The sequence below is a fragment of the Mobula hypostoma genome, chromosome 11 (assembly GCF_963921235.1).
Source record: "Mobula hypostoma chromosome 11, sMobHyp1.1, whole genome shotgun sequence".
NCBI lineage: Eukaryota > Metazoa > Chordata > Chondrichthyes > Myliobatiformes > Myliobatidae > Mobula > Mobula hypostoma.
Genome location: NC_086107.1, coordinates 15,245,764 through 15,270,066, shown reverse-complemented (window position 1 = coordinate 15,270,066; position 24,303 = coordinate 15,245,764).

The following is a 24,303-nucleotide window of genomic DNA, read 5'->3' as shown; positions in this document are numbered from 1 at the left end:
TTCATTCAGCCCCCAAATATTTTATACAACTTCGAAATATCTTACCAACCTTAATACGCTTTGCTACGATTTAGAAAGGCAAGTATGCCAAACACCTTCTTTACCATCTTTTGTAACTGGCACTTTCAGGGAGCTTCAGATTTGCATCCCAAAATCCTTCTGTAGATTAGAGCTCCTAAGGGTCCTGCTCTTTACTGCATACCTTCCTCTTGGATTTGACTACCTATAATGCAACAGCTCACGCTAGTCTGCATTAAACTCCATCTGCCATTTCCCTGCCCATGTTTCCAATTGGCTGTTCTTTTGCCTCCACATCAGTGATTCATGGATTCAATTTCCTCCTCGGAGACTGTCCTCCTGGCAATAATAATGAGTGTGCTGTTGGAGATGTTATTTTATTATTTATTGTTTTTCTTAAGAAATACTGTATGGAGCCCTCACAACGCCATTACACCCACATGACCATTAACCTACTAACTCATACGTCTTTGAAACATGTGAGGAAACCGGTACTTCTGGAGGGAACGATCACACAAATTCCTTAAAAACAGTGGCAGAAATTGAACCCGGATTACTGGAACTGTAATAATGTTACACTATTACAGTATTTGTGTTTCACTACAGTATTACACTATTATAGTATAATAGCGTAATAGTGCTACGCTACTGTACAGCTCCTTTGGATGAGCTTTGGATGACTCTTCAGTTGGCTGGGTCTGCTAGACCGTAGCATCACCTCTTTCAGGTGATTATCCTCAATAATGGGGCTCTTATATGTGATAAGATATGAGGTCATATAAGATATGAACTCATATAGCTCCATCAAGCAAGCCACGTTGGCTCGTGCTTGGCACTGGACTCCTAAAACCGACTCGTCATTCCAAGATCCATCAGTGGAAGAGATTACCAAATTGACAGATGAAATAAGTCAAGGATGTTTTGAAAGTCTCTTGAAAATTCATTGCCTCAGACGGCTGTGGAAACCAAGTCAATGGGTAAACTTAAAGCGAAGGTTGATCAGTTCTTGATTAGTAAAGGCGTCAAAGGTTACAGGGGAAAGGCAGGAGAATGAGACAGAGAGGGATAATAAACCAACCAATGGAGGAGTAGACTCAATGGGCTGAATAGCCTAATTCTGCTCCCGCAGTACATCTTATGGCTGGCTCCCTTAAATCCCTGACCAAGGCTGGACAAAGTAGCAGAACATTTGGAATGGCATTGAGAACTTTGAGGCCATGGTCCAGGAGAGCAGATGGAAGCGCAGTGTAAAATGGTGCCTCCCAAACTACCTACTCTCTGTTATAATAGGCAGTTCCTGCTCTGTTGGTGCCAGAATATGTTTTACCCACAATTACTTCATTAATTACCTTCAAATCCACAGAAGAGGAATGGAAGCAAGTCATCCCCTATTCCGAGTGAAGAAGACACATTGAAGTAAAGCAGGAATGATCTACTATCCTGGCAGATATTTATCTCTCAAATGCTTTCAACAAAACCAAACAGAATAGGCCCCTTTGTGGGGTCACGTTGCGTCCAGTTGGCTGTTCCATTTGCATGAGTCCTAGTAACAATACTTCAAAAGTAAGTTCTGGCTTTGGTAGCATAAACGAGTTGTGCCCAGGCAAATGCACAACTGAAAAGTGGAAGTTATTTAGGGATCACTTGCATGAGGCACTGGATAGGTTTGTCCCATTGAGGCTAGAAAAAGATGGTAGAGTGAAAGAACCAGGGTTGACAAGAGATATGGAGCATCTTATCAAGAGGAAGATAGAAGCTTACTTCAGGTTTAAAAAGCAAGGATCAAACAAGACTCTAGAGAGTTACAAGGTAGCAAGGAAGGAGCTTAAATAGGGACCTAGAAGAACTAGAAGAGGGCATCAAAAAGCCTTGTTGAATAGGATTACGGATAACTCCAAGGCATTGTACACATATGTAAAGAACTGAAGGATGACTAGAGTGAGGGTAGGACTGATCAGGGATAAAAGAGGAGACTGGAGTCAAAGAAGGTAGGGGAGGTCCTTAATGAATACCTTTGTTCAGTATTTACCACTGAAAGTGACCTTGATGTTTGTGAGGCTGAAATGCTTGAACAGGTCGACCTTAAGAAAGATGTGTTGGAACTTATGAAAATATTGGGATAGATAAGAATTTGGGACTGGACCAGATACACCCAGGTTACCACAGGAAGCAAGGAAACAGATTACTGGGCCTTTGACAATGATCTTTGAGTCATCACTGACCACAGAATTAACCCCAGATTATTGGAAGGTGACAAATGTCATTCCTTTGTTTAAGAAAGTGAGTAACCAATTTCCCCTGGGATCAATAAAGTATGACTATGACTATGACTAGAAGTAACCCAGTGTTTTATAGACAGATGAGTCTTACACCAGTGGTGGGCAAGTTATTGGAGAAGATTCTTAGATACAGGATTTATGAACATTTGGAGAAGCATAGTCTGATTAGGGACAGTCAGCATGGCTTTGTGAGAGGCAGGTCATGCCTCATGAGCCCGTTTGAATTTTTTTTGGAGATGTTTCAAAACATATTGATGAAGGCAGGATTCAAAGATTCAAAATAAATTTATTATCAGAGTACATGTATCTCACCATATGCAACCCTGTGATTTATTTTCTGCAGGTAAGCTCAATAAATCTATAGAATAATAATCATAACAGAATCAATGCAAGACAACATCAACTTGAGTGTCCAATCTGTGTGCAAAGGACCACAAACTCCAAATTTAAAAAAAGAAATAATAATAATAATAAATAAGCAATAAATATTGAGAACATGTGATGAAGGGTCCTTGAAAATGAAACAATTGGTTGTGGAATCATTTCAATGATGGGGCAAGTGAAGTTGAGTGAAGTTATCCCCTTTGGTTCAAGAGCCTGATGGTTGAGGCATAATAACTATTCCTGAATCTGGTGGTGTGTGTTTTGAGGCTCCTGTATCTTCCTGCTGATGGCAGCAGCAAGAATAGAGCATGTCTTCTGTGGTGGGGGTCCCTGATGATGATAAAGTTCGAGCAATGGATGTGGTGTGCATGGATTTTAGTATATCATTCAGTAAGGTTCTTCAGTGTAGACTCATTCAGAAAGTCAGGAGGCATGGGATCCAGGGAAGCTTGTCTGTGTGGATACAGAATTGGCTTGCTTATAGAAGGCAGAGGGAGTAGATGGAACATATTCTGCCTGAGGTTAACGAGCAATTTCTGCAGAGATCATTTCTGGTATCACTGCTCTTTGTGATTTTTATAAATGACTTGGATGAGGAAGTGGGAGGGTGTGCTAGTAAGTTTGCAAATGACACAAAGGGTAGTGGAGTTCTGGATAGTGTAGAAGGTTGCTGAGGTTTACAACAGGGTATTGATAGAACGCAGAGCTGGGCTGAGAAGTGGCAGATGGAGTTCAACCAAGTGTGGAATGATTCGCTTTGGAAGGTCAAATTTGAAGGCAGAATACAGGGGTAGGTTAAGGCTAGGATTTTTAGCAGTGTGGAGGAACAGGTGGATCTTGAGATCGACATCCATAGAACTCTTTAAGTTGCAGTGCAAATTGATAGGTTGTTAAGGAGATGAATGGTGTGTTGACCTTCATTAGCTGTGTGACAGAGTTCATGACCCGAGAGGTAATTTTGTCGTTCTATAAAACCCCTGGTTAGACTACACTTGGAATATAGTATTCCAAGTGACTTGATAGAAGTGTACAAGATGATAAAAGCCATAGATTGAGTGGCTAGCCAGAGACTTTTTCCCAAGGTGGAAATGGCCAATTCAAAGGGACATAATTTTAAGATAACCACAAGAAATTCTGCAAGTGCTAGAAATCCAGAGCAACACACACAAAATGTTGGAGGGAATAAGCAGGTCAGACAGCATCTACGGAAATGAGGAAGCAATCAAATTTTGGGCCAAGACCCTTCCTCAGGATTGGAAAGGAAGGGGGGAAGACGTCAGAATAAAAAGGTGGGAAGGAGGGGAAGAAGGATAGATAGATGGTGATAGGTGTAGCCAGGTGGGTGGGAATGCTAAAGGGCTAGAGATGAAGGAATCTGATAGGAAAGGAGAGTGGACCATTAGAGAAAGGGAAGGAGAAGGGGCACCAGGGGATGGTGACAAGCAGATGAGAAGAAATAAGAGGCCAGAGTGGGGAATAGAAGACAAGGGGAGGAGGGGGGAGTTTTTTTTATGGAAGGAGAAACCAATATTCATGCTATCAGGTTGGAGGCTACCCAAATATTAGGTGTCGCTCCTCCACCTTGAAGGTGGCCTCAGATGATTTTAAGGCGATTGGAGGAAAGGAAAGGGAATGCCCAGAGGTAAGCTTTTCTACACAGAGAGTGGTGGGTGCTTGGAACATGCTGCCAAGTGTGGTGCTCGAGGCTGATACAATTAAAAGTCTCTTAGGTAGGCACATGTATGATGAACAATGGTGGGCTATATGGAAAGGAACAGTTAGATTGGCCTTAGAGTAGGTTGAGAGATTGGCACAAGGTTGTGGGCTGAAGGACCTGTACTATGCTGTTCTGTTCTACATTCTAATAAACTACAAATAATGCTCGAAACTTAGTTGTGACTTTGGTGCTGGCTGATATTTTCCTGAATAAAGGTGAAGTTGCTTTAACATAAAAAGCTTACATTTCAAATAATGTAAGCTATGACTGAGAAGTGCTGCAGAACTCCGGATTTGGGAATACAGATCATTGAAAGTGACATCACAGGTAGATAGGGTTGTAAAGAAATCTTTTGGCTCACTGATCTTCATAAATCAAAGCTTTGAGTACAGGTGATGGGATGATATGTTGTATAAGACATTGGTGAGACCTAATTTGGTGTGCAATTTTGGTCACCTATCAATAGGAAAGATGCAAATAAAGGTAATCGAGTATAGAGAAAATTTATAAGGATATTGTTGGGTCTAGAAGATCTGAGTTATAAGGAAAGATTGAATAATTAGAATTTTATTCCTTGGAATGTAGAAGAATGGGAGGAGATTTGATAGAGGTATATAAAATTATGAGGAGTATAGATAGGATAAATGCAAGGAGGCTTTTTGCTCTGAGGTTGGGTGAGACTAAGACCAGAGGTCATGGGTTAAGGGTGAGAGGTAAAATGTTTAAGGATAACATGAGGGGAAATGTCTTCACTCAATGGGTCATGGGAGTGTTGAACAAGATGCCAGCACAAGTGATACACAGGAGCTCGATTTCAATATTTAAGTGAAATTTAGATAGGTACGTGGATGGTAGGGGTATGGAGGGCTATGGTCCTGGTGCAGGTAGATTGGAGAAGGCAGTTTAAATGGTTTGATGTGGACTAGATTCACAAGACAAGACAAAGGAGCAGAAGTAGGCCATTCGGCCCATCGAGTCTGCTCCGCAGCTCCCCCATGAGCTAAACTATTCACCCATCTAGTTCCAATTTCTGGCTTTTTCCCCATATCCCTTGACACCCTGACTAATTAGATACGTGTCAATCTCCTGGCCAAAGATTGGCCAAAGGACCTCTTTCAGTGCTGTAATTTTCTATGACTATATGACTCTATGACTTCTGATGCCAGAATGTGCTCTACGGACAATGAATCTTCTAACATATCACCATTTTATATATAGGTTTATTAGCAGAGAGATAAGCAATATTATTATGCTATATATTCAATTTACAAAGTGTTATTGAATTAGTTAAAGACATAAGACTTTAGAGAAAAATGAGGCTATTTGGACCATCAAGTCTGCATTGCCATTCCATCATGACTGATTTATTATCCCTCTCAACCCCATTCTCCTGTTTTCTACCTGTAACCTTTGATGCCCTGATTAATCAGGAACCTATCAACCTCCACCATAAAAATACCGAATGACTTGCCCTGCACAGCCAAATCAATGTATGTATTGATATACTTCTGCTGGGAGAGGAATAGAGCCTGGTGAAGGAAAGGTGAAAATTAGCAATCTCAGTGATGCTAAAGTTCACCTTGGAAAGAAAACACCAAACTTGTGAGAAACCAGGTCAAGCCAAGTCCAGGGGAGAGGGATGCTATCAATAAGAAAGGAACTTGAAGTTAATGAGCTTCAATTTTCCCAACCTTCTCAGAAAACTTGGCTTATCCATTCAGTATTGGAGACTGGGCAAGCAGTCTGACAGTCAGAAACATTAGAGGAATCCAGGAGAATGGCATAGCACTCAATGTCAAGGATTGATACAAGGCGATGGATTCTCTGTTTTCATTTGGCATTTCTAAGTGTATAGATGAGGGAAAGTGGGATGCAAGGATTAATCTTTGGGGAATGGCAGGGTATAAAGAACAGGAAATGTCTATTTAGTCCCAGAAACGGTGCCAAGGCACTGGAGGAGAATAGTTCCCATCACTTTCCAGAAACATAAAGGTTAATGTTTAATTGGTCAAATCGGTGTAATTGGGCGGTGAGGGCATGCTGGGCCAGAAGGGCCTCTTGCTGTGCTGTATCACTAAATAAAAATAAAATAAATATATTTTTGATCAAATAGATCAAAGATGTGTGCAAGTCAAGAAAGATGAGAGAGGACTGATTAACTTTTTGCCTCTGGAGTTAAACAGCTGAATACATTTTGTATGTATGTCTGATGACAGCATTTTTACATAGGAGGTAGTTCATGAGGGAGATAAGTATTATTTCAATACTATGTCAAGATCAGAATATGACTGGAACAGCTTAAAGATGGACTCCATGAAACAAGGCCTCAGCCTTCAGAGGCAAACAACACTCTCATGGACACACTGGAGACTGCAGCTGGTGGAATCTGGAGCAACACGAGAGGGGTTTGTGTGGGCCAGTCAGAATTTATGCATGGAAATGATCAACCAACATTTCAGGGTTGAGACCCTTCACTGTCCATTTCCTTCCATAGATGCTGCCTGGCCCAGCGAGTTCCTCCAGCTTTTTGTATGTGGCACTGTCATAGGATCTGGAGAGGGGGAGGCAGTAATGGGTGTGGGGTGGGAGCACATTCTCATTCAAAGGTCGGCCAATCAACAGACAAATTTTACTGCGATGGAATCGGCTATGATGAACAATAGTTCTGTTTAAATTGCAATGATTTTATCTTTGTGCTAAAGATATTCAGCGCTGCAAGATGAAAGCTCCCAAAATTGCCAGTGTGTATTGTGTATTCACCCTGACTGCATCCATTTACACCATGAAGGAAAATTTGGATAATGACTCAAGGGCGGAAATGCAAAGGATTTTTTTAAAAAGATGTTGAATTGTAATTAGTATTTATGCCATGAGGAAGTAATCAGCTCGCAATTACTGAGCTTTGTACAATGTATGTGTTCTCGTCCACCTCCAAAGTTAAAGAGCGAATAAATGTTAAGATATGTTCATCTGATGACTGTATTTTCTTTGGTGGAGAGGAGGAAATTCCAAGCAGTTAGTCAGTCTTATGTGGTTCTAGACCACAGACAGCTTCAGCGCTACTAAACAGGGCTCCCATATTTAATTCCCATCTCACAGCAGTAGTGCTGCAGTTCTTAAGGTCTGAAGTGTTTTAGTGAATGAAACTCAAGGCTGGGCCGCATGCAAAGAAAGGAATTTATAGCTATTCAACCTTATTCCTGTCACAAGACCTTTAACAGTCAGCTCAGAACTGTGAAGGGAAGACCCATGGCCATTGCATGTAACCGCAGCCTCTGTAAAAGCATGACAACTCTGGGACACATCCTCATTTGGCCCCCTTTTGAAAAAAAAGAAAATCACATCATTTCCTCTCTTAGAAAATCTTCTGTGAAATATGAGAGACTAAATCATTGATGGCTACAGAACAGTTATCATGTTTGTGGGTGTTGTCGTGGCCTCTGATTGGTTCTTGCTTCAGATGTGCTCAGCCAATCAGCTGGCTGGAAGCCTGACCATTCATGAAAAAAAAACAGCATTGCTCTGTTGATCAAAGATCCGGAAACTGGCTCTGGTACTTTATCACTTGGAAGCAGCCTTCCTCTTGAACTAAGAAAAACTGTGAGTCATCGTTATAGCCTTAATTTGCTAGACAAATAAAAGAGAGAGCAAGAACAGTTTTGCATGCATTCAGGGGGAAAAAAACAACAGTAGTTGAGTGTTCAGTAAAACTTTCTGTTTGAGCTCCAAAGGCTTAACTCAGTCTATATCAGTATTCGGCTGCAATGAAGTCATTTTCCTGCTGATTGAAATCATCTGTTCGCAGTTCCTTGACAAATTAATTGAACTTTCCTGTGACTCAGATCCCTCTGGCTTCTGAAAGGACTTTGTCTGCAGGTTGTCCCAGGCAAACACTCATTTAATCTTTAGGGGTCTGAAAGATTCTGAAAGTTGAATGAAGAAAGCATTTGTTCTGCTAATGGTATTCTAGTTAGAGCAGCTTTGCATAATAAAAAAGAGCAGAGGCTGAAATCTCCTCTGTATTCCTGAAAATTGACAACTGCCTCTCATTACTGCAGTGTGGATAACTTCACTCACCTCAACTCTGAAATGATTTTGCAACCTATAGGCTAACTTTCAAGGCCTCCACAAGTCATATTCTCAGTATTATTTATTTATTTGCGGACTTTGCCTTTTACACATTGTTTGTAAGACAGTCTTTGTAGTTTTTCATTGACTCTATTATATTTTTTGTTCTAATGTGAATGCCTGCAAGAAAATGAATCTCAGGGTGGTATATGGTGACATATTGTAGAGTCATAGAAAAGTCCAGCACAGAAACAGGCTCTTTGGCCCATCTAGTCTGCACTGAACCATTTAAACTGCCCACTCCCATTAACCATAGCCCTCCATATCCCTACTATCGATGTACCTATCGAAACTTCTCTAAAATGTTGAAATTGAGCTCGCATGCACCACTTGCACTGTCAGCTCATTCCAAACTCTCGTGAGGCTCTGAGTAAAAAAGTTTCCCCTCATGTTCCCCTTAAACTTTGCAGCTTTCACCCTTAACCCAGGACTTCTAGTTATAGTCCCACCCAACCTCAGTGGAAAAAGCCTGCTTGCATTTAACCTAACTATCTCCTCATAATTATATACAGTACACCTCCATCAAATCTCCTCTCGGTCTTCTATGTTCCAAGGACTTTGATAATAAATTTACTTAGAATTTTGAGCATCTATTAAAACAGAAACCATAGTACTCGACATTCTGGCAGAGGATGTGTAATCTAAAGGTGTATTTTATTAACATATTCTATGAATGGAGGCCTTAAAAAGCAAAATTATGTGTTGGCTTTTTGCTAAGGGTAACGATCCCAGTCAGATATATTGCAATGACAGAGGTGGGATTACATTTGATTTGGCTGATTTTCCATTGAATGATTCTCAGTAATAAAACAAGTGCATAATTTGATGAAGTTGTTTAATTGTCATGGATATAGAGCAAAATGTTTATTCATTGCTACAGTGAAAAGTAAATCTGATAATAAATTTATCTTAAACTTTGAACTTTAAACTTTCAAATCCTTCAGGAGCCCTTGATAGGCTATAGCTTAACAATAAAAAGAGTGACAGCGGGAAGGAAACATCCCGTCCACTGATCCTGTTCCAAGCCCCACAACTCATTCATGTCTTGTTAAAGTCTAATATTGAATCACTCCTTCCCTTTTGTTGCATGAAAACTTCTTTTGCCTTTTTATAAATATCCTGCATAAAGCAAAAACGCTGAGCCAGTTGCTTAGCTAAAAATTGCAGTTTTGAAAACAGGAAGTATGGTGTCACCACTTGCAGTCATGCTGCATGTATTATTCTAAAGGGGCTGTATTGCCTGGTTTAGAGAAAGAAAATATGATCCCATGTGTTTGCCACTTTCTAATCAGTTACAAAAATAAGGATGCCCAATTTGGATTGTTATTTTCCTTGTAGTTTAATGCTTGTTTGTATTTTTATATAATTACCTATGTACTGTACGTGTATTTGTTCAGTGAGTTTTCCAGTGGTTACAGTTGCCTTTATAGTGGTGGGTAACTGTTAATTAGAATTTCAATGAAATCAGTGGTCTGGCATAAGAGGACCAGACCATCATTGTTCTTCTGTTTCTCACTCTGGCCTCTTACCTCTTCTCACCTGCCTATCACCTCCCCTCGTTGCCCCTCCTCCTTCTCTTTCTCCTCCGGTCCACTCTCTTTTCCAATCAGATTCCTTCATCCCCAGCCCTTTACCTTTCCCTTCCACTTGGCTTCACCTATCACCCTCTAGCTAGTCTCCTTTCTCCTCTCCCCACCTCTCTATTCTGGCATCTTTCTCCTTCCTTTACAGTCCTGAAGAAGTGTTTCAGCCTTAAACATTGACTGTTTGCTCATTTCCATAGATGCCGCCTGACCTACTGAGTTCTTCCAGCATTTTGTGTGAGTCCCCTTTGTTCTTTCTCTTTACCCCTTTCTCCTTTTTCTTAGGCTCCCTTCCCCTGCTCTTTCCCTGCTCTTCTCTTTCCTCTTCATTTCGTACCACACTTCCTCACTCACCTCATTCGTTCTTGTAACGCTTAATAAGCAACAAGTCTTATGCCTCATTCTTAACTTCCAAAGAACCCTTGGATTGCAAAAGTTTATTGTCAATCAACCATACACATGTATACAGGTTTCCCCCGCCATCCGAAGGCAGAGCGTTCCTATGAAACGGTTCGTAAGCCGGAATGTCGTAAAGTGAAGAAGCAATTACTATTTATTTATATGGGAAAAATTTGTGAGCATTCACAGACCCCAAAAATAACCTACCAAATCATGCCAAATAATACATAAAACCCAAAACAACAGTAACATATAGTAAAAGCAGGAATGATATGATAAATGCACAGCCTATATAAAGTAGAAATACTTTCCTACAATCATTGCCGCAATGTCCACCGCAGGGAAAATCTCACGCAAGCGCTCTCGGCAGAACACAGCGCAAGCGCTCTTGGCAGAAGCATTCTCTCCAGTAACCTTTAAGCTATGAAGCTGCCAAATCATACCAAATATCACATAAAAATACACAGCCTATATAAAGTAGAAATAGTGTATGTACAGTGTAGTATCACTTACCGGAATCGGGAAGACAGTGCCGAGCACACTGATGATGGTGTGTTAGGCTGAGTCGTCGGAGGTTGGGGTGGTGCAGTGGTCCCCAGCCTCCAGGCCGCGGACTGATACTGATCCACGAAGCATGCAGGGATGCAACGGTAGCCGGGACGCACCCAGCACATCTTTAAGAAAAAAGTCGAAATAAACAAGCTAATTATTTAGGTGCCACCCAGCACGTAAATGTAGGCCCAGATCAGAGGCGACGCAATCAGCAATCGCCTCTGATCTGGGCCGACATTTACATGCCGGGCGGCAGCTAATTAATTAGCTTGTTTATTTTGGATTTTTTCTTAAAGATGTGTTGCATGTGTCCTGGCTACCACTGCACCACTGCATGCTTCACGACAATGTATCAGTCTGCTGCCCGGGTGTTGGGGTGGTGGGACACTGAGGTGTCATCTCATTGTCATCTGTTTCCGTCAGGGTAGGCAGGTCATCTTCTTCTATGTCTGCCTGCCTCGATGTTGAAGGTTGAGGTTCGTCGTCTGCTGTGGCTGTTGTGGAAGGCTTGAAAAACGACAATATGCTTGACTGCTTAGCCTCACGCATTTTTCTATCATACAGTTCTTTGTAAGCACTCAAACCATCCTGCAAATATGCCCTAATCCTATGTACCCTTTTCAAAGTTGAAGTCCTACGTTTCTGCAATCATTGCAGTGAAAATCTCACGCAGTTGCTTCACGTTCAGTTCCTGGATGACTTCACTTTTGGTCCGTTCGCTACTGCATTCGGTTTCAATTGTTATCCTTTCCTCTTCCAATTGCATTAGCTCTTCCTCTATCAGTTCTTGGTTATGGGATGCCAAAACCTCTTCAACATCATCTTCGTCAACTTCAAGTCTAGAGGTCTGTGGTGGCCAGTGCGATCATGTTTGCTGTTGTGTGTTGGGGCAGCAGGCTGAGGGTAGCAGACACCAACAGAATCAACAAACTCATTCGTAAGGCCAGTGATGTTGTGGGGATGGAACTGGACTCTCTGACGGTGGTGTCTGAAAAGAGGATGCTGTCCAAGTTGCATGCCATCTTGGACAATGTCTCCCATCCACTACATAATGTACTGGTTGGGCACAGGAGTACATTCAGCCAGAGACTCATTCCACCGAGATGCAACACAGAGCGTCATAGGAAGTCATTCCTGCCTGTGGCCATCAAACTTTACAACTCCTCCCTTGGAGGGTCAGACACCCTGAGCCAATAGGCTGGTCCTGGACTTATTTCTTGGCATAATTTACATACTACTATTTAACTATTTATGGTTCTATTACTATTTAATTATTTATGGTGCAACTGTAACGAAAACCAATTTCCCCCGGGATCAATAAAGTATGACTATGACTAACTTCCGCAAGCAAAACTCACTTTGTCCTTACTTCTTTCACCACGATCGAAATGCTTAATTATGTCTAGTTTTACGCTAAGCGTAACACCCTTACGAACTCTTTTAGGCTTTTCCGATACCTTAGAACTCATCTTGCCAACGGATGCTCAAAATAAATCGACATAAAGCACAGATGCTTTCAGGCAGGTGTTTAAGCAATGCCGGCTAGAATGCAGTTCCGGGGGAGGAGCTTGGCTGCTCGAGGCGTGCGCTGCCTTTTTTCGCACGCTGCCTTTTTTTGTAACAGTGAAAACACCTTCTGTTAGTGAAAACAGGTAACGAATGTAGGTCTTTCGTAACAGCGAGGTGTCATAAAGTGAACATTCGAAAACCGGGGGACACCTGTACAGCTAAATGGAAAAACATTCCTCAGGGAACAAGCTGCAAAACACAGTACATATATAACATATAGCACATAAACTAATATTAACACAATAATAACAAAAGATGAAATAAATTTCTGTCGATGTACAAGTTGACATAAAGTGAATATGTGACATGCAGTGAAACATCAAACTGTATACTATAACACTACTGGCGCTGACATAACTAATGTGTAATGGGTGGTAGCAGTGTATTCAGAGGTCTCATGGCCTGGAGAAGAAGCTGATACCCAGACTACCAGTCCTTGTTCTTATCCTGCGCTACCTTCGGTCTAACAGTGGGAGGTCAAAGAGATTGTGGGACAGATGGGAGAATCCTTGACAATGCCAGTAAATCTGGATCCAAAATCCAGTGATTCCTTACTCAAGAGATTCAGAAATATGGATAATGAAAACAACAGGAGTATAGAGGGAGCAAAATTATAATAAGTGTTTAACTGACATACCTTGATTTACACCATGTGGATTGGTGCTTGTATTGGCTGGTAAAGCACCAAAGATTTCCTGAGGTTTGGTGCCTGTAATGAACATTGCCTGTTATGCTCCCTGTGGCCACTTTATTAGTTACACCTGTACACCTGCTCATTAATGCAAATGTCTAATCAACCAATCATGTGGCAGCAACTGAAAGCCTAAAAGCTTGCAGACACGATCAAAAGGTTTAGTTGTTGTTCAGGCCAAACATTGAAATGGGGGAAAGAAATGTGATCTGTGTGACTTTGACCCTGATTGTTGATGCCAGATGGGGCGGTTTGAGTATCTCAAAAACTGGGATTTTCACACACAACAGTCTCTAGAGTTTACAGAAAATGGTGTGAAAACAAAAAAAAAGGAAATCCAGTGAACAGCAGTTCTGTGGGTGAAAATACCTTGTTAATAAGAGAGATTGGAGAAGAATAGACAGAGTGGTTCATGCTGTTGGGAAGATGACAATAAGTCAAATAATCACATGTTACAACAGTGGAGTGCAGAAGAGCATCTCTGAATGTACAACACGTCGAACCCTTGAAGCAGATGAAGCACTGAAGTAGCAGACCACAAACATACACTCAATGCATATTATCAGTTACACATTTTGCTTATGAAAGAAGAATTCTGTTATGTGGTGGTGGGGGGGGGGGGGAGGGAATAGGAAGCCTTAATGGAATGCTGAAAAGGAATAGGTATTTGGTTGGAATTTTCTTTATTAATTGTCTCAGATTGATCTTCTGGCACTGAAGGTTATTTTTTCAGGAAAACCTATGTTAGTTTGTACACACCCTGGAAATCCTGGTGACAGAATCCCCCAGTGCATGAGTGTATTTTTTCCCTAATGCACTTTTATTGATGTTTGGATGCTTGCAGAGGGTTCCTGAGCATGTAGCCTGGTGTGGAATCACAGCCCATTTCCATACTTGGCCAATGGCAGACAAATAAGCTCCAGCTATTGAAGCAGTTTCCTGCAGATAAGAGATGATATGGAAGGGGAAACCTGGCAAATCGATGAGCGTACAGCAGCATATCATTTCCTCTGCAACGCCTGTGTGCTAATTAACAATTCCAAGCATGTTTTAAACAGTATTTTGGGATTTCCTCACTGTAGCAAACTTCCTCTTTGGATTAAATATGAAGATTGTTTTTTTAAAGAATAAAAACTATTATGAAGTTGAGTTTTAATTCTTGAACTTGATCTTCAAAGAACTTCTTTTAACTGGGCAATGTGGATTTTTTAATATAGAGGGGAATATTATCACCTGGACAGTGCCCCCTACTTATTAGAAAACATTCTTTGTACGGTAAAACAGCCTAGTTTGCCTTGTTTGTCACTTTCTCTCACTCTCGCTCATCTTTACTCTCAGCTTCGCTCTCACTCTCTCTCCCTCTCACCCTCACTCACTCAGTCACTCTCACTCTCTCACTCTCTCACCCTCACCCTCACTCACTCGCTCACTCTCTCTCTCATTCCCACTGTCTCCTTCCCACTGTTAGCCATAATTTTTTCTCCACGCTTTGGCCCATGGTGGGATTGGAAGCCAGTTGTTTCAATGTTGTAGAGGGAATCAGAGGCTGAAGTGGAGAGCAGAGCTGTCCACTCCCAAACTCAAAGCCAAAACCAACACTGGCTTTATTATCTGTTGCTCGAAGTTAAACCAAGGGCTATGCAAATACTTCTCTGCAATTATTTTCATAGAAAATGTGTGTGTCATAATGGAGCTATGACTGGTTGAGACTCCAGATCTTTGTAGCTTTTATTTTCAATAAAGCTGGAGACCTTGCACCACTAATAATGCATGAAGAATATTTTCCAGTTTAATTTATTAGATTAACTCAAAACTTTCTGCTGCGATTCCTTGTTAAAATCTGAATTGAATTATAGAGATGCATGTGTATGGAATTATTATTTATTAATTTATAGGATATGATGGAAAGCCTGCATTTATTGTTCATTCCACATGACACTCAAGACGGTGACACTGAGCAACCCACCCAGTTAAGTTAATCTTCATTTTGTATTTCAACATGGCATTCTGTGTACGGCCAATACTTCAAAGGATACTTTGAAGAGTTGAACCCATTGCTGCAGGGTCTCCAGTCATGTTCAAGACAGATTAAGTATGGTCCATAAATTTCCTTCCCTGAAGAACACGAGGGATCCAAATGAACTCACAACCGTCTGAGAGTATCACAGCAGCTACCATTACAGAGACAAGCATTGTTTTTACACTCCAGATTATTTTTTAAGAAACTAAATTTAAATTTCATAGCTATCACAGTGGGATTTTAACTCATGTCACTGAATCGTTAATTTAGAAACATAACTACTGAATATTCATTCCTATTACACACAAAAAAGCGAGGGTATTTATCTGGTCAGGTCAGTGATATTTATTTATTTCTTTATTTATTGAGATACAGCATGGAATAGGAGCTTCCAGCCCTCTGAGCCACTCTGCCCAGCAATCCGCCAGTATAATCCTACCCTAATCAAGAGAAAATTTACAATGACCAATTAACCTTTCCACCAGTACATCCTTGGACTGTAGGAGGAATACTACAGGTTACTTCCCAACCCCTCCTTATCCAACCCTATGACTTGCTATACTTTTCTGTTTTGTTTAAATATCTTCATCACGTGGTACTATGGTAAAAAAAAAGATCATCGAGCCCTTTATGCCAATGCAGTAACCAACTAACTATTGACCATCGTGTATTGTACTAGTATCTCTTTGCCAACTGCCTGCCCTCAACCTTCTCCAGTTTTAAGAGATCTCCCCAATCAACCAGCTAGAACTTCTCCAGTTATGGCCTTTGGAGCAAAACCTGTTTAAATGATCTCATCTGCTGTTGTTTTGCCCTTAATTCATTCATCCTGAACCCTGGGATTCTATCCCAAAAAGTATGCTGCCCCTTCCCTTCTCCTTCAAGATGCTCTTTAAAATTTGGTTCTTGTGTCTAACTGTCTGAGGGTCAATTTTTGTTTGATAATGTTCCTGTGAATTACGTGGGGCATTTGACCATGGAAGAGGAGTTCCATAAACTCAAACGATTGTTGACTTTGGAAAAGAGTTAACAGTTGACGTTTCAGGCCATGACCCTTCATCAGGATTGAAGGGTCTCGGCCTGAGACATTGACTCTTTACTCTTTTCCACTGATGCTCCCTGGCCTGTTGAGTTCCTCCATCACCTTGTGTGTGTTGCTTGGATTTCCAGCACCTGCTGATTTTCTTCCCATTGTTGCTATTTAAAACACCGCACACTAAATAAATCATCTGACAAATAAATAATCCCGATGAAGGGTCTCGGCTCAAAATATTGTCATGTTTATTCCTTTCCATAGACGCCGTCTGACCTGCTGAGTTCTTCCAACATTTTGTACGCATTATGCCGAATTTCCAGTATCTGCAGAATCTCTTGCGTTTAAAATAAATAATCTAAAGTCCTTCTTAGTCTTGGCACAATTATTTTGGCCTATTCTGATTTTTACCTCCACTGAAAATTAGCAGTGCCAGGGAACAGAACAATTTTCTCCTACGAGCAGGTGTGATCTACGGTGCTCAGGGAAGAGAGTAATCTGTTGTTATGTTGTGCTAACTGCTAAGCTACCATACTTAATTAATATGAGTTTATTAAACAATGTTTTATTACCCTCTTTAAAGTCTACCTTTAACTTGGCTGAGTTCAAATGGCCTTTGGAAGGTGCAACAATATGGATCAGAATCATAGTCTTTATTGATCCCGGGGGAAATTGGTTTTCATTACAGCTGCACCATAGATAATAAATAGTAATAGAACCACAAATAGTTAAGTAGTAATATGTAAATTATGCCAGTAAATTATGAAATAAGTCCAGGACCAGCCTATTGGCTCAGGGTGTCTGAACCTCCAAGGGAGGAGTTGTAAAGTTTGATGGCCACAGGCAGGAATGACTTCCTATGACGCTCAGTGCTGCATCTCGGTGGAATGAGTCTCTGGCTGAATGTACTCCTGTGCCCAACCAGTACATTATGTAGAGGATGGGAGACATTGTCCAAGATGGCATGCAACTTGGACAGCATCCTCTTTTCAGACACCACCGTCAGAGAGTCCAGTTCCATCCCCACAACGTCACTGGCCTTACGAATGAGTTTGTTGATTCTGTTGGTGTCTGCTACCCTCAGCCTGCTGCCCCAGCACACAACAGCAAACATGATAGCACTGGCCACCACAGACTCGTAGAACATCCTCAGCATTGTCCGGCAGATGTTAAAGGACCTCAGTCTCCTCAGGAGATAAACAGAAACAGGTTTATTATCATTAACACACATCATGAAATTTGTTGCTTTGGAACAGCAGTACAGTGCGACACAAAATTTACTGTAAGTTACAAAAAGTAAATAGTGTAGAAAGAGGAATAACAAGGTGCTGTTCATGGGTTCGCGGACCTCTCAGAAATCTGATTGTAGGGGGGAAACATTGCTCAGTTGTTGACTGTGGGTCGTCAGGCTCCTGTACCTTTTTCCTGATGGTAGTAATGAGAAGAGGGCACGTTCCGGGTGCCGAGGGTCCCACGGATTCTTCAGGTTGAAAAGCGGTGCCGAAAGCCAGGCCAGAGTTCACGACCCACTTCCCGGCATGAAGAATGGCACATGGCGGAAGTCAATTTAATTGAAGGCATGAATCCACAAAAGGAAAGAGGAAATGCATTTCCCTGTCTTCAAACAGAGGCTAAAAAAAGATCTCATAGGTGAAAGTGCAGGGATCCGACTACTTTAATTCAACAGGCTGCTCTGACCCCTTATCCTAACCTGTGGCTCTTTGCTTTGCATTCAAAGTAGCAGGCAGAATTGAGCTGTTCTGACCCAGTGGAATGTACGTATAAGAAAAGAAATGAAGTGTCCAAGTGACACAGTGGTTTTCTCAAGAGCAGCGAGTGCAATGCAGAGCTTGCCAGCCAAAGGAGATGATAACAGGCTTTACTTTATTAGTAGTCAGGAGATTTGGTTGCTCATAAAAGACTATTGCAAACTGCTACAGATGTACGGAGGAGAGCATCCTGACTATTGCATCACTACGTAGTCGATGTTCCAATGGGCTGGATAGAAAGAAGCTAAATAGGGTTTTGGACTCCGTTACTCCATCACAACCACAATCATACCCAATATCAAGGACACCTTAAAGTGCCAAGTCCTCACGAAGTCTGCATCTATCATTAAAGACTCTCACCACCAAGGATGTGCCCTCTTCATATTACTATCATCGTGAAAAAGGTACAAGAGCCTGAAGACACACAATCAACACTTTAGGGACATTTTCCCTCCACTGTCAGATTTCTGAGTGGTGCATGAACCCATGAACATTAACATTATCCCTCTTTCTACACTGTTTATTTTTTGCAACTTACAGTTATTTTCACGTGTCGCACTGCTCTGTTGTCACAAAGCAACACATTTCACGATGTGCGGCAGTGACTCTGATTCTGACTGGTGTGGTAGCATCTTCCAAGGACCATCTGAACTCTGCCAGGTTAAAGCTAATGACAAGATGGTAGGCCTTACAGAGGTAAATCAGACATCCATGGCCAGCCGAGATCCCCCAGCGTTTTGTGTGTGTTGCATTCGTATTATCAGACTTCAATAAACGCAGCTCCGTCATGGGCACCAGCCTCCCCAGCATCAAGGATTTCTTCAAGGGGCGATGCCTCAAGATATTAAGAACCCCCACCATCCAGGACATGCCGTTTCTCATTGCTACTCTTAGGCCGGAGGTTCAGGAGCCTGAAAGCACTCATCAGTACAGGAACAGCTTCTTCCCCTCTGCCGTCAGATCTCTGAATGGACATTGAACCCATGAGCACTACCTCACCACTTCTCGTTCTCTTTTAGCATTACTTATTTAACTGTTTATATATACTGTATATACATACTTCTCACTGTACCTTACAGATTTTGTTATGTATGGCAAAGTACTGCTGCCGCCTGACAACAAACTTCACAATGTCATGCCAGTTATATTAAACCTGATTCTGATTCTAATGATGGGTGGCACAGCACGGTAGTCAGCACACAACTATTACCGCTCTAGCAACCCGGGTTCAATTCCCACAACGTTTGTGAGAAGTTTATACGTTCTCCCCGTGACCGTATGGGCTTCCTCCAGGTGTTTCAGTTTGCTCCCAAATACTAAAGACCTACGGGTTAGTAGGTTAATTGGTCCATGGGTGTAATTGGGTGGCGCAGGCTCATTGGGATGAAAAGGCCTGTTACCGTGCTGTATCGCTAAAGAAAATTGAAAGACCCTGCCCTTGCACGCAACCCTGAGGCACAAAATGAATAATTTGTGTAACTTCTGCCTCAGAACATAAAAAGTGCTGTTCCTTTTCCACTAGTGAACCACCACCAATCCCAGTGGGCGATGTGGTGCGGTCAATTGCTAAGCAGTCAGATGCCAACCTCTCAAAGGCCATTGGCCATGGGCACCTCGAGGGTTTCCACATGACTCTTCAACACCTGCTGAAACCATTCATAGGAAGTAACTCACAATATTAATAGCAATGGTATGGCCCTGTACGGAAAGCTTCGAGAACTGATTATTTGAATATTAAGGGTTTAATTATGGATTCTGATGCTTAACTTTAAAAGTGACACCTTTATTATTCACAACTTTGGTCAACCTTATCTTATTGTGGATTAAAATAACTTTAGCTTCCATTATCTTTGACAATGTCAGACTGTTCCAATATGCTTGAGATCCAGTTTCAACACTCAAAGCATCATAGAATTGTGTAGCACAGGGATGGACCCTTTTGACCCGCCTCATCCATCCCAACCATGATGCCATTAGGCCTACATCTCTCTCGATGTCTTTCCTCTCTAAATACCTGCTCAAATGCCTTTTAAATGTTGCCATCGTATCCGCTACTGCTACCTCCTCTGGCAGCTCATTCCAGATACTCACTCCCTTCTGTGAGGAAAAACTTACCCCTCAGATCTCCCTCAAATTTCTCCACTCTCATCTTAAACTTGTAACTTATAATTCAAGACTCTTCTGCCACAGGGGCAAAAAAAGACTTCCTTCTTATCACAAAATAATCTGCAGATGCTGGGGTCCTGACAAAGGGTTCTGGCCCGAAATGTCGACTGATCTTTTCCACGGATGCTGCCCGACCTGCTGAGTTCCTCCAGTGTGTTGTGAGTGTGATTTCCTTCTTATCTATGTCCCTCATGATTTTAGAAACCCCTCAACCTCCAATGTTACAGTGAGAATAACCTTATTAACTATAGCCCTCCATTCCATTGAACACCTGGTTGTTTGCCAGTCTTTTGTTATGTACAGTTTTTCATAAATCCTATTGTATTTCTTTATTTTCCTGTATATTTCTGCAAGAAAATGAATCTTAAAGTAATAAAACATGGAACAGTACAGCATAGGAACAGGCCCTTTGGCTTACAATATTGTGCTGAACCAATTAAATTGGTAATCAAATTAGATTAGATTAGATTATGAGGACACTCAGTCCTCGTTTATTGTCATTTAGAAATGCATGCATTAAAAAATGATACAATGTTCCACCAGAATGATATCACAAGAAACACAGTACAAACCAAGACTAAAACTGACAAAACCCCATAATTATAACATATGGTTACAACAGTGCAAAGCAATACTGTAATTTAATAAAGAGCAGACCATGGGCACGGTAAAAAAAAGTCTCAAAGTCCCGATAGCCCCATCATCTCCCGCAGACGGTAGAAGGGAGAAACTCTCCCTGCCATGAACCTCCAAGCGCTGCAAACTTGCCGATGAAGCACCCGACCACAGCGGACTCTGAGTCCGTCCGAAAACTTCAAGCCTCCGACCAGCCCTCCGACACCGAGCACCGAGCACCACCTCTGCCGAGCACTTCGACCCCGGCCCCGGCCACCAAGCAACAGGCAAAGCTGAGGCCTTGGGGCCTTCCCCTCCAGGGATTCTGGATCACACAGTAGCAGCAGCAGCAGCAAAGCAGGCATTTCAGAAGTTTCACAGATGTTCCTCCGTGCTCTCACGTCTGTCTCCATCAAATCAGGATTGTGCACGGCACCCTGCTTGACAGATAACAGATATCACCACCGGAGTGGCTGCTGTGAGCTGTGTCGCGCCGCCATCTTCTCCTCCTGCCGAGTGATTAACTAAACTAATCCCTCTGCCTACACAATGTCCACAACCTTCCACTTTCCACACATTCATGTGCCTATCTCAACATTTTTTAAAAGTCCCTCATGTATCTGCCTCTCCCACCACTCCAGACAGTGCGTTTAAACACACACCACGCTCTGTGTAAAGAACTTGCTCCTCACATCTTCTTTGAAGTTACCCCTTTCCCCCTCTTACCTTAAATGCATGTCCTTGGGTATGAGACATTTCCAATGCTGTCTGCCTACTCTATCTCTGCCGCTCATAATCTTATAAACTTCTATTAGATCTCCCCTCAACCTTTGCTGTACCAGAGAAAACAACCCAAAGTTTGTTCAACTACTCGTTATAGCACCCTCTCATCCAGGCAGCATCCAGGTAGCCCTCTTCTGCACCCTGGGGTGACCAGAATTATATGCAATACTCCAGATGTGGCCTAATTAGAGTTTTTTAAAGCTGCAACCTGACTTCCTGGAATTTGAAATCAATGCCTCGACTAATATAGGCCAGCATACCATATGCCTTCTTAGCCATCCTATTGACCTGTGTAGCCACGTTCAGGGAGCTAAAATCGTGGACCCCAAGATCCCTCTGCTCATCAATGAGGTTAAGGGTCTGTATAAGATGTATGGGGAGTAACATTGGGCATGTTATGTTACCGCTGGAAACAGGGCGTCACATGCGGGTATCCCCTCAGACAGTGTTCGCCGTTGACACAAACAACATACTTCACTGTGCGTTTCAATGCATAAAGCTAATCTTAATCGTTAAGCGGACCTGCATGAAAAGTATGCAAGGCAAGCTTCTCACTAACAACGTAACAAGAATAAACCAATTCCAATTCCTAAACGAATGCCTCATCTAGAAAAGGGAAGCAAAGTTTGAAGTAAATTTATCAAAGCACATATATGTCAACATATACTACTCTGAGATTCATTTTCTTGTGGGCATTCACAGTAAGTACAAAGAAGCACAATAGAATCAATGAAAAATAGCACACAAACAAAGATGGGCAACCAACTAATGTTCAATGACAGCAAATTTTTCAAATGCAATGCAATCCGGATTGTTTCATGGGAATCAGGAGATCCAGGATTGTTTAACGTCATTTCCTGTATACAAATGTAAAGAAGAATGAGAAGTATGCTACTACAAATCCAATGTAGCACAAAAGACCCACAAAAATAAAGAACACAATAGTAATTAAAAAACACAATAAATATAAATACATAGGATAGCTTATATGCAAATATTTATTGTATGTCCATAAAGTGATGCTAGGGTGTACATAAGGTGACTGACAGGAACTAATAAAGTAGTGGTGGGGTTAGTGGGTAGAGGTGTTGGTCAGCCTTACTGCTTGGGAAAGCAACTGTTTTTAAGACTGGTGGTCTTGGCATGCATGCTGCATAGCCTCCTTCCTGATGGGATTGGGACAAACAGTCCATAAGCAGGGTGCGTGGGATCCTTCGTGGTGTTACTGGCCCTTTTCTGGCGCCTTTCTGTATACATGTCCCTGATGTCAGGTAGGCTGGTGGCAGTGATGCGTTGGGTAGTTTCGACTACCAGTTGTAGAACCTTCCTGTCCTCTGCAGTTCAATTTCTGTACTTAGGATGCTCTCTACAATGCATCCGTAGAATGATGTGAGTATGGATGTGCAAAGTCCAGCTCTCTTCAGCTTCCTCAGAAAGAAGATCTTTCTTGACAGTGTAGGTTGTGTTCTGGGATGGTGGGAGGTTGTGTGTGATGTGCACTCACAGAAATTTGAAACTGTTTACCCAGATTCTACAGCCGTGCCACTGATGTAAAGAGGGGTGTGAGTTTTTCTGAAGTTGATAACCATCTCCTTTGTCTTTTTGACATTAAGGAGGAGGTTGTTTGCCTGGCACCAAGCCTTGAGCTCTTCCACATCCTCTCTGTAGGTTATCTCATTGTTGTTGGTGATAAGCCACAACACCATGTGTCATCAGTGAACTTGACAATATGATTACTCGGGTGTTTGGCTGTGCAGTTATTGTGAGCAGAGGGTACCGCAATGGGCTGAGCACACAGCCTTTGGGGTTACCATGTTGAGGGTGAGGGGAGAGGGAGGAGTGGTTGTGCATTCTGACTATCTGAGGTCTGATTGTCAGGAAGGCCAACACCCAGTTGCACAGTGTTGTACTTAGACCGAGGAGTAGGAGTTTGTTCACCAGGGTCCGTGGGAGAATAGTGTTGAACGCCAAAATGAAATCCAGAAACAGCATTCTGACATACGTGTCCCTGTTTTCCCGGTGTATTAGGGCCAGGTGCATGACAGATGGCATCTGTCATAGAGCAGCTCTATCGAAAAGCATATTTGGACAAAGAAATAAAATATAACGATGAAGGCAGGAAGAGGAAAGCTATTGAGATTGTTGCAGAGGACAGAAGGAAAAGTTTAAAGTTCAAAATTCAGAGTAAATTTATTAGCAAGGTACATATATGTCACCATATACAACCCTGAGATTTATTTTCTTGAAGCCATACTCAATAAATCCATAATAGAATAATATCCATTATCAAATCAATGAAAGACCACACCAACTTAGGTACTCAACCGATGTGCAAAACACAACAAACTGTGCAAATACATAAAAAAAGAAATTAAAATAATAAATAAGCAGCAATAAATATTGAGAACTTGAGATGAATAGTCCTTGAAAGTGAGCCCATAGGTTATGGGAACATTTCAATGATGGGGCAAGTGAGTAGAGCAGAGGGCTAAGCACATAGCCTTGTGGTAACCATAACAACAGATCTATCCATCCAGCTGCTACAGCTGGAACTGGTGATGAAGCCAAGTTCATATCTGGTGGAAGACTAGAGGGAG